The sequence below is a fragment of the Dasypus novemcinctus genome, chromosome 12 (assembly GCF_030445035.2).
Source record: "Dasypus novemcinctus isolate mDasNov1 chromosome 12, mDasNov1.1.hap2, whole genome shotgun sequence".
Classification (NCBI taxonomy): domain Eukaryota; kingdom Metazoa; phylum Chordata; class Mammalia; order Cingulata; family Dasypodidae; genus Dasypus; species Dasypus novemcinctus.
In genome coordinates, this window is record NC_080684.1 from 51,705,376 (window position 1) to 51,714,797 (window position 9,422).

Genomic DNA, 9,422 nt, shown 5'->3' on the forward strand with positions numbered 1-9,422 from the left:
CTCCCTATATCCACTACTCCCTCCTCATCAGAGTTATGATCATCTTCCTCCAGGATTGCTCTCACAGCTTTCCAACATGTCTCCCAGCTTCTAAATTTGCTCCCCTGTGTGTATTTTAACACAAAAGGAGAGTGATCTTGCCAAAGGGAAAGTTAGGTGAGGTAAGGTAAGGCAAGTCATGTCATTCCTCTGCTCAAAACCCAACAGTGTCTCCCTCTTCTCTCAGAGTAAAAACCCAAGTTCTTAAATGACCTGCAAGCTCTTACGTGACTTGCTCCTGTTTCCTCTCTGATCTCATTTCCTCTAACTTTCATCTGTGGACTCCCCTTTAGCCACACTCACCTCCTTTCTTTTCTAGAACACACTGGGCATATTCCCGTCTTAGGAACTTACAATGACTATTCTTCTTGCCCTGAATGTTCTTCCTCCAGAGAATTGAGGGGCTGACTTCCTCACCTCTTTCCAGTCTTTGCTCAAATATCTTCTCAATGAGCCTGACTACCCTACTTAAAATTGCATACTGCCCCGTCACTGCTCTTCCCACAGTACTCCTGATTTCTCCAGCCTGTTCTTTTTCTTTTTATCCATACCTGTTTTATCTATACCATTTGTTTCCTTTGAATATTCTATATAATTTGTACATTTATTGTGCTTATTGTCTCTCTCTACTAGAATGGAGGCCCACGGGGGCAGGGAACTTTCTGGTTTTGTTCACTGATATAACCAAAGTTCCTAGAACAGTGCCTATTTCGATATTTATTAAATGACTGAATTTAAAGAGAGGTTAGGGAGGCAGCCACATGTTCTCAGAAAGGACATATTTAAATCCAAGTGGTTTATAGTGTGAAACACTGTCTCACCTTGTTAAATAGAAACCAAACTTGCAGTCAATTGAAATATTTTACTTAATGGGCTATGGAAGGGCAAGGTAGGAAGCACAAAAATATATAACAATAATAGAGTATATTGACTCAATGATATATAACTTAAAATGTATTGCAGTCATTAAATATAAACTGATAATATCTTTTTTCTTTTTTCTTGACTAAGGTAAGTTTTAGCAATTTTTTTTTCTTTTCTTATCTTACATGACCTATAAAGCTGATGTTGAAAGGGATTAAAGGAGTGTGTACATCAGGAGTAGACGTAGCTCAAGTGGTTGAGTGCCTTTTTTCCCATGTATGAGGTCCTGGGTTCAATCCCCAGTACCTCCTAAAAAAAGAAAGAGTATGTGTGTATCAAGGGCCAAGCACAGTCTTGGCAGGGACAAGGTAGGACAATACCTACCTGTAAAGGTCTTCTTATTTGCTTTCTTTTCTTTTCTTTTTTTTCAAGAGTGTCCTGCTTATTTATTATTTTGCAGCAGAATGCCCAACATAAAACATAATTGCAAATATCCAGCTGTGCAAAAGGAGACAGTGCTTCAGTACAAATTGGGGCATAACTTATATATATATATATATATATATATATTTATATATATATTTATATATATATATATATATATATATATTTAAACATAACTGAGGGTCCTACAAGCATTTGGACTCCAGGGTTTCTAGATCTGTGTAGCTAAGCGGTCACACCTGTGGACCCATGAGATGGTCCCAATTCCTCTTCCCCAGTAATCAACACTTGGAATCAGCAGTGACAATGGTAAACTGTGATCACAATAGGTCTCTTTTCTAGAGCTTTTCCCAGCCCTTTACATACTCTGGCCTGGGTAAAAACTGTTGGAATTTGTTGAAGGTTCATGGTCCATAACGGTTAAGTAAGAATTCTACATGATTCTCTTTGGTTCTCATTTCTATAAAGACAGACACACACAGATGATTTTCTTGAATACATCAAACAGGACCAGCACAAAGGCTCCACCCATTTCTCTGAGAACACTGGACCGCGCACCCTTGAAGAAGGCTTGGCCGCCTTCATCTTTGAAACATTTCCTCCAGCAATGGACAGTCCTGGTGTACATGATGTCAGCTCCTTTGCATCCAGGCTGCATCATCATCCCCCTCCTCACGGTGTCGAAGTGTAGGAGACCACACCAGCCACAGCCGTCACGGTCTGGGTGATCATCCAGCTCACCATGATGTGTTTATTCTTGAGTTTGGGGAGCATACCTTTGGCCATATCATACATACCAAAATAGGCTGCCCTGTAGATGATGATGCCTCCACGGAGATGCTGAAGCCCTGGTATGGGCCTCAGATGCCATCAGAATTGGTGATCTTCACCAGCTAGTGTCCCAGATCTTTGGATTGTCTTTCTGAGTTAGATTTCCCAACATCAACCACCAAGCGGGTTCAGGGGACATCCAGTGGGTAGGTGGAGCACAGGGAAGTGGCTCCAGTCGCCCCATCGGAGGCCATGTTACCAGCAAAATACCTCCAGAACTGTGTGTATTTGTCTGCACCACCCAGGAACACCTTCTCATACTTATCCTTAAAGGTGAAGTTGAGGGCTTAAGTGGGGAAGAAGCAGATGACCTTGGCCAAGTTACCTCTCCTGAAGGAGAGGATACCCTGCTCTTAGGAAATGAGAACTGCACAGTCCACCACATCTTTGTACTGTTTGTCAGCGGCAATCTGTTTACTGGCCTGTTGTACCTGCAGTAGCAGTTTGACTCGCTTGATGGGGGCCACGGCAGTCTTGGAGATAGCAGCTGCGATGGCCCCTCCAGGAAGTCCTTGGCAAAGCGTCAGGGTGCTGGAGGGGTGGCGGAGCGGGCACGGGACCTGTGCAAGAGCAGAGAGCTGGGGCCCCCTCTGCACTCTTCATTCACTTGGCTGAGTTCTTATGCTCCAGGCTCTGCTGAAGTGTCAGTTCCTCCAGGAGGCCATTTCTGACTATTTTAAGTAGAGGAAGATCTTCAGTTATTGTCCATCTCAGCACCCTGTTCATTTCCTTTATCATTTGTCACAGTTTGTATATTGCTGTTTACTTACCTGTCTGCCTAGATAGTACATTTCATGATGACAGGATCCATGACTGTTCTCTTAATTTATATCCAGTGTCCAGCAGAGTGTCTGGCATGTAGTAGGCACTCGATAAATATTTGTAGAATGAATTAATGAATATATATTTTTATTCAGATGTTTAGTCCATCTGTTTATGAAAACTGCAACATTTCCTGCAGAAGTTCGTCTTTTTCAGCATTCTGGAAAGCTAAAGGACAAATATTATTTAGGGACCCCTGAGTACCGACTGCATTCTCCCTACTGTGAAAAGCTACATCTGCACTCTGTGGCCTCCTCTTTTCTGAGTTTCTGTAGCCTTAGCTAAATCTAGTAAGTACGGTTGGAGTATGAATGGACTCTTCCAAATAATCACCTGAAACACTGCCTGTTACCTTTTTTTCATTGACCTTGAAGAGATTCAGACTAAGAAACTACTACTTCATATTAAATAGCAATTAAATCTTTGAAAATGGATAAAGGCAGAAAGAAATTGATTCCTTCTACTTCCTGTTGACAACACCATAACGTGATTTTGCTGCCGGCACGAGACTGAGCACTCACCTAGCCAGTGACAAATACATTGAACACCCCTTAAGATAACAGTGTGCAGAATGAAAAAATGAGCCCAGTAAATGTTCTTTGATGGTGGTCTAGGTGGTGGTGATGTCATTCTCAAGGGTGGCAATGTGCCTCAGGGCTCTTGACCTTTAGTGCCCTTCTAGGAAAGGGGATATGATTCTTGGTGAAGAAGACTAAATTCTGAAGGTCCGTTAGTGGAGTTTGAATGACTAAATTCCCAAAACAGAGGAATAGTATATAAGATGTGTAGAAGTTCTGATCCACTGTTAAGAGGCTATCTCAGAGCACATTCTGATACATTTTAATATTTCTGTGAGATGAAAATTGCAGTACATTGAGAATTAAGTACACCCCCCCTCTTCACTCCTTACCACCCCCAACATGGACCGATGGTTTTAGGTTTGTTCATGTTCTCCCCCATCCTGTTTTTCACAGATTCATAGTTAGATTAAATTATAAACATGAAAATGAGTTACATGGAAGCAAACTCATAACACTCAGCTTCCAGCAGACCTCAGGGCATCCTTGTCACAATATACATTCTGCCTTCAGGCATACAAGGTATATTTGAGTGCCAACAAGCTACTTTCCCTTAGCATAGAATTATGTTGTTACAGGAAGATTAAGAAAAAAGGTACCTTCGCCATAAGTTTCCTTCCCTTATGATAAAGTATTAGGTGCTCTATTCCTCCTTTTGGCCTTCCTCTCTGCCAATCCCTTTAGGAAGTTTTGTTGCTTGATAACATCATTAATATCTAACAAAATCCCATATGAACTCACGATTTGACCCAGCAATCCTGTTTCCAGGAATCTACCCTGAAGTACACCTTGAATACAAAAATACATATGTCCCAAGTTATTAATTGCAGCAATATATAATTGCAAAATACTGGGAAAAAACTGAATGTCCTTATATAAGAGAGTGGCTGAATAAACTATGGCACATTCATAAAACGGATTACTATGCAGCTGTAAAAAAGAAATAAGGAAGATCTCTAAAACTGGTGTGGAGAGACTTCCAATTAAATATCTCTATAAACTCTTGGAAAAACAAAGTACAAAAAAGTACCTATAGTATTTTTCATGAAAGAGAAAAAGAGAGAGAAAATATGCAGATATATACTCATTTGAGCAAAAGAAATACAAGAAGGATAAACCTAATGAGACTGGTTACTGTGGGGAGTTCAAAGAATAGGGGCCATAGGAATGGGGTAGTGGAGATGAAGGGTGATGCTTTCCTGATATATGTTTCTGTAGAGCTCTGATTCTTATAATCATGGTAATGTTTCATATACCCCAAAAGTAAACAATTAAAATCAGCCAGGATGTGGGAAGAAACCCAAATTAGAATACAAACAGTGAAAAATGGATCTAATTGTATTACAAATGATATCATAATCATACTGAGGGCATTGGGAGAGAACCAACTAACTTTGGAAAGCAGTATTTTGACTGTAAAATGTAAGGCTAAAGGCAGAAAACACTGTATAGAAGTGTACTCAGGATATGGGTTAGCAATTCTGAAACTACTTTATATATATATTAGGACTGATCATAGTGTGAATAAAAGACCTGCTGGAGAAATGGTTGATTGCGGAGAAAACACAAGATGAGCCTGGAACATCTTGTGGTGCCAAAAAGTAAAGAAGGACCCCTAAAAATGGTGGAGCTTGTCAAAAAGACATAGAAGCCAACTTGACAGAGCTCCCAATGAAATCTGGGACAAATTGAGCTAAAAAAATTAATAATGATAATAATGGATTATAACCCAGAAAATAAAATAAATACCCCTGATATCATACTGATATAAATTAAAAATTGAATAACAAATAATTGTGAAGAAGAAAAACTCTTTAAAAATAAATATAAAAGAAATGATGGAAATAGAAAATCACCATTAGGTAAACACCGCAATAATAATTGCTATAGGCAAGAATAATCAATGGACATTAAAATTAGAGAATGAATGTATGATGTTGAGAAACATGATATTTGCATAGTCTCAAGGTCTTTCCCCAATAGATACTTCTAATACAAAGGGAAAAATGATAACATTACAGAGATGAAACCTGCCCAATACCACATAATCAAATAATCAAAGTTAACCTCACCAGTAATGCCATATTGACATCACATACCCTTAACACGTTGCATTAACAAGGGCACAACATCACTTCTAAGATATTCTTGACCCAAATGCATACCCTTAATCTAGTCATGAGAAAATACCACATAAACATCAATTGGAATGTGTTCTACAAAATAACTGACTAGTACTCTTCAAAAGTGTCAGGGAAGGAAGTGGACTTGGCCCAATGGATAGGGTGTCTGCCTACCACATGGGAGGTCCTCGGTTCAAACCCCAGGCCTCCTTGACCAGTGTGGACCTGGCCCATGCACAGTGCTGATGCGCACAAGGAGTGCCATGCCACCTAGGGGTGTCTCCTGCATAGGGGTTTCCCCCGTATAGGGGAGCCCCAAGTGCAAGGAGTGCGCCCTGTAAGGAGAACCACCCAGCGCAGAAGAAAGTGCAGCCTGCCCAAGAATGGCACCGCACACACAGAGAGCAGACACAAGATGACACAACAAAAAGAAACACAGACTCCCAGTGCCACTGATAAGGATAGAAGCGGTCACAGAAGAACACACAGAGACACAGAAAGCAGACAACTGTGGGGCAGGGGTGGGGGGTGGTAATGAAAGACAAAGAAAGATTGAAGAACTGATTAAAACTGAAGGAGACTGAGGAGATATTACAACTAGATCTTCTACCAAAGATATTAGTGGAACTACTGGCAAAATTTGGACAAGGTCTGCAGATTAGTTGATAATAGTTTATCAGTACTGATTTCTTGGCTTTTAATTATTTTGCTATAGTTAGGTAAGATGTTGACTTTAAGGGAAGCTAGGTGAAGGGTCTATGGGAACTTTCATACTTTTTATGCAAATTTACTGTCTAAACATATTTGAAATAAAAAGTAAAAAACTATAAAAAGTCTTTCTTGCTTAATTTTGTTGTTTGTTTGTTTTGCTTGCTTTGAAATTTACCTGGGCCAAGATTTTGAACATGTGTTTAAATTACATCAGTAACTTTTCATTTTAGAGATCTTTCCAAAAAACTTTAAGGAGTTAAGGAAGTAAGTTGAGACTGTTTAGTTAAGTTGCCCTTCTCCCTTCCTAGAGAGCAGATTCAGTCTAAATGGAAATGGGGGATAGGAGGGAGTGAGGGGAGGGATCCAGCGGCATGGAATTACCTGGGAAAGCATTACCATCCCTATGCCTGCCTGGGCAAGGGGAGGAAGTTGCAGGAATCCAGAGAAGGCCAGACAGGATCTGTGGCCTTCAGGGGCAGCACACAACCCACCCACGATAATTTAGCAGGAGAGCAGGGGAATAAATGACCCAATCTCAGTCTCTCTCTTCCCTCCAAGCTCCTCCCAGGGCCTCCCACTGGTTGCACCCAACCAGAAGCCAGAGGTCAGCAGTGTGTCCATACCCACCTCTCGGGGCCCACAGCAGGGTGTAGAAGGGTGGAAAGTCATCTGGGGGCATAAAGGAAAGATATCCAGCATGGAGGTCATCTAGCCCACCCCTCTCATTTTATAGATGAGAAAAATAAGCCTTAAATAGGTGAAAAGATTGATCCAAAGTCACAATAAAAGACAGTGTGGTAGAGCTGAAAACCCATTCATCTAGGTTCTAGTCTTGGCCTGGTCACTGTCCTGTGCTTCAGTTTCTGCATCTACAAATAAATGGGATGGACTAAGTCAATGGTCCTCAAACTGAGGTACATTTCCCCTTGGGGATACATAAGAGTTTTCAGGAGGCATATGGACATAAAGTGTTTTAAGTGGATAAATTCCAGACCCACAACCTCCTTATATATATAGGCAAATCTTGGAGATATTGCAGGTCCAGTTCCAGACCACTGTAATAAAGCAAATATTGCAATAAAGCGAGTCTCATGAATTTTTTTGTTTCCCAGTGTATATAAAAGTTATGTTTATGCTATATTATAGTCTATTAAATGCACAATAGCATTATGTATAAAAATTAATGCACATACCTTAATTAAAATGTAATACTGAGACATAAAGTAAGCACATACTATTGGATAAATGGCACTGGCAGACTTGCTTGACATAGAGTTGCCACAAACTTTCAATCTGAAAGGAAACAATATGTGCAAAGTGCAATAAAGTGAAGTGCAATAAAATGAGGTATGCTTGTGCTTTTCCCTAAAATTAATCTGCCTTACCCTTTCCTACCTGTCCTTTTCTCACTTGACAAAAGAAAAGCATGCCTCTTCCCCATCTCAAATCTTACTATGGTGCATTACCCCCGGGCATGAGAACTTCTGGGGCACTAAACAAGGGGAAGTTTTAAGAATTTATGGCTTTTGAGGGAGACTCCTATGACTGCAAACTTGAGTGTTAATATTGAAGGGGGCACATCTAACCATGGCAATTATGCATTTGTTCGTAGGACTTCTGGGAAGCATTTCAGTCTCACAAGTGAGTGCTTCACATTTCAAAATAAGGGTAAAAGTGCTCTTGTGCATTTAGGTGGAAAGAAGATTCTAATCTGATTCAAATGAAGAGCAGTTTCAGCTCTTCCAGGAACCGGTTGTGCCATAGAGGAGGCTGGCTGGTATATTCAAGTGTGATAGTATGAAATTACCTTGATCTTTCACTAATTTGATTTTCTTCTTGTGTACAGAAACCAGTTCACAGTGACCTAGATCAAGGCAGGAACTTCCAAGACCAATTGTCACCTCCCTTTGAACATGCTTAAACTAGGACTGCCTTAGTTTACCAGGCTACTATGACAAATACCACACAATGAGTTGGCTTGAACAAGATTTTATTAGCTCATAGCTTTGAGGCTAGAAGAAGTCCAAATGAAGATATCAGTAAGGTTTGCTTTCTCTCAAAAACCTGTAGTGTTCTGGTGCTGGTTGCTGGCAGTCTTGGGGTTCCTTGGCTTGTATTTCTGCCCTGTCACATGGCAATGTCTCCTCTTTTCTGCTCTTCTAGTTTCTTCCTGTGTGGCCTTCTTCAACTCTAGCGTCAATTTCCTTCTCTTTATAAGGCTGCCAGTAACCCCACTCTGCTAGGGACTGGGCCTACTCTGCTTCAGTTGGCCATACCTTAATTAAAAATAACACCTTTAAGACCTTCTGTTTAGTAGGTTCACACAGGGATGTGGATTAAGATTAAGAACATGTGTTTGTCGGGGGACATAATTTAACATACCCCAGAGACATAGGAATTGCCACATTGGGTCACATACTCTGCTGTCTACTAAGAGCGCAGCACATCCTCCTTGATGCCAATCTTAAGTTTAAGAATTTCTGAATTTCTGTTAGTTGTCAATTACAGCTCTTCTAAGTTCTTTACATGTCTCTAAATACTCCTCCGATTTTTGAAAATAGTAGTATTGTTTTGTTAAAATGACAACATACTCACCAAAGAATCCAGAAAGTATAAAAAGGAAGCACAAAAACATTTCAAATCTCACCAACCAACAACTATTAACGTTTGGTGACTGTCTTTCCAGATACATTTTATGCCTATGTATATATGCATATTATCTGACATAAATTGGACTATACTGTACATGCTGTGCAGGAGCCTGTTCTTTCAGGTAACAACATGCTGTGAGATGTATGCTGCATAGGGGGATTGTTTGTGTATGTGGTCAGAATTCCCTTATTGAACTCCATTTTGATTGTTTCCAGTTTTTCACTACCTTAAACAATGCTATGATGCACATTCTTGGGTATATTGCTTTTCATGCCCCTGCAAGTGTTTCTCCAGAAGAATTGATTTTATTATTTTTGGATCATAGATCCTTTGAGAACTTAATAAGAACTATTGATTA

The 9,422-nt window shown here is 40.2% G+C and overlaps 1 pseudogene; it reads right to left on the reverse strand.

The window, feature by feature from the left end:
* Positions 1-1,807: 1,807 nt before the first annotated feature.
* Positions 1,808-2,701, reverse strand: LOC101429268 (ADP/ATP translocase 3-like; annotated as a pseudogene).
* Positions 2,702-9,422: the final 6,721 nt, after the last annotated feature.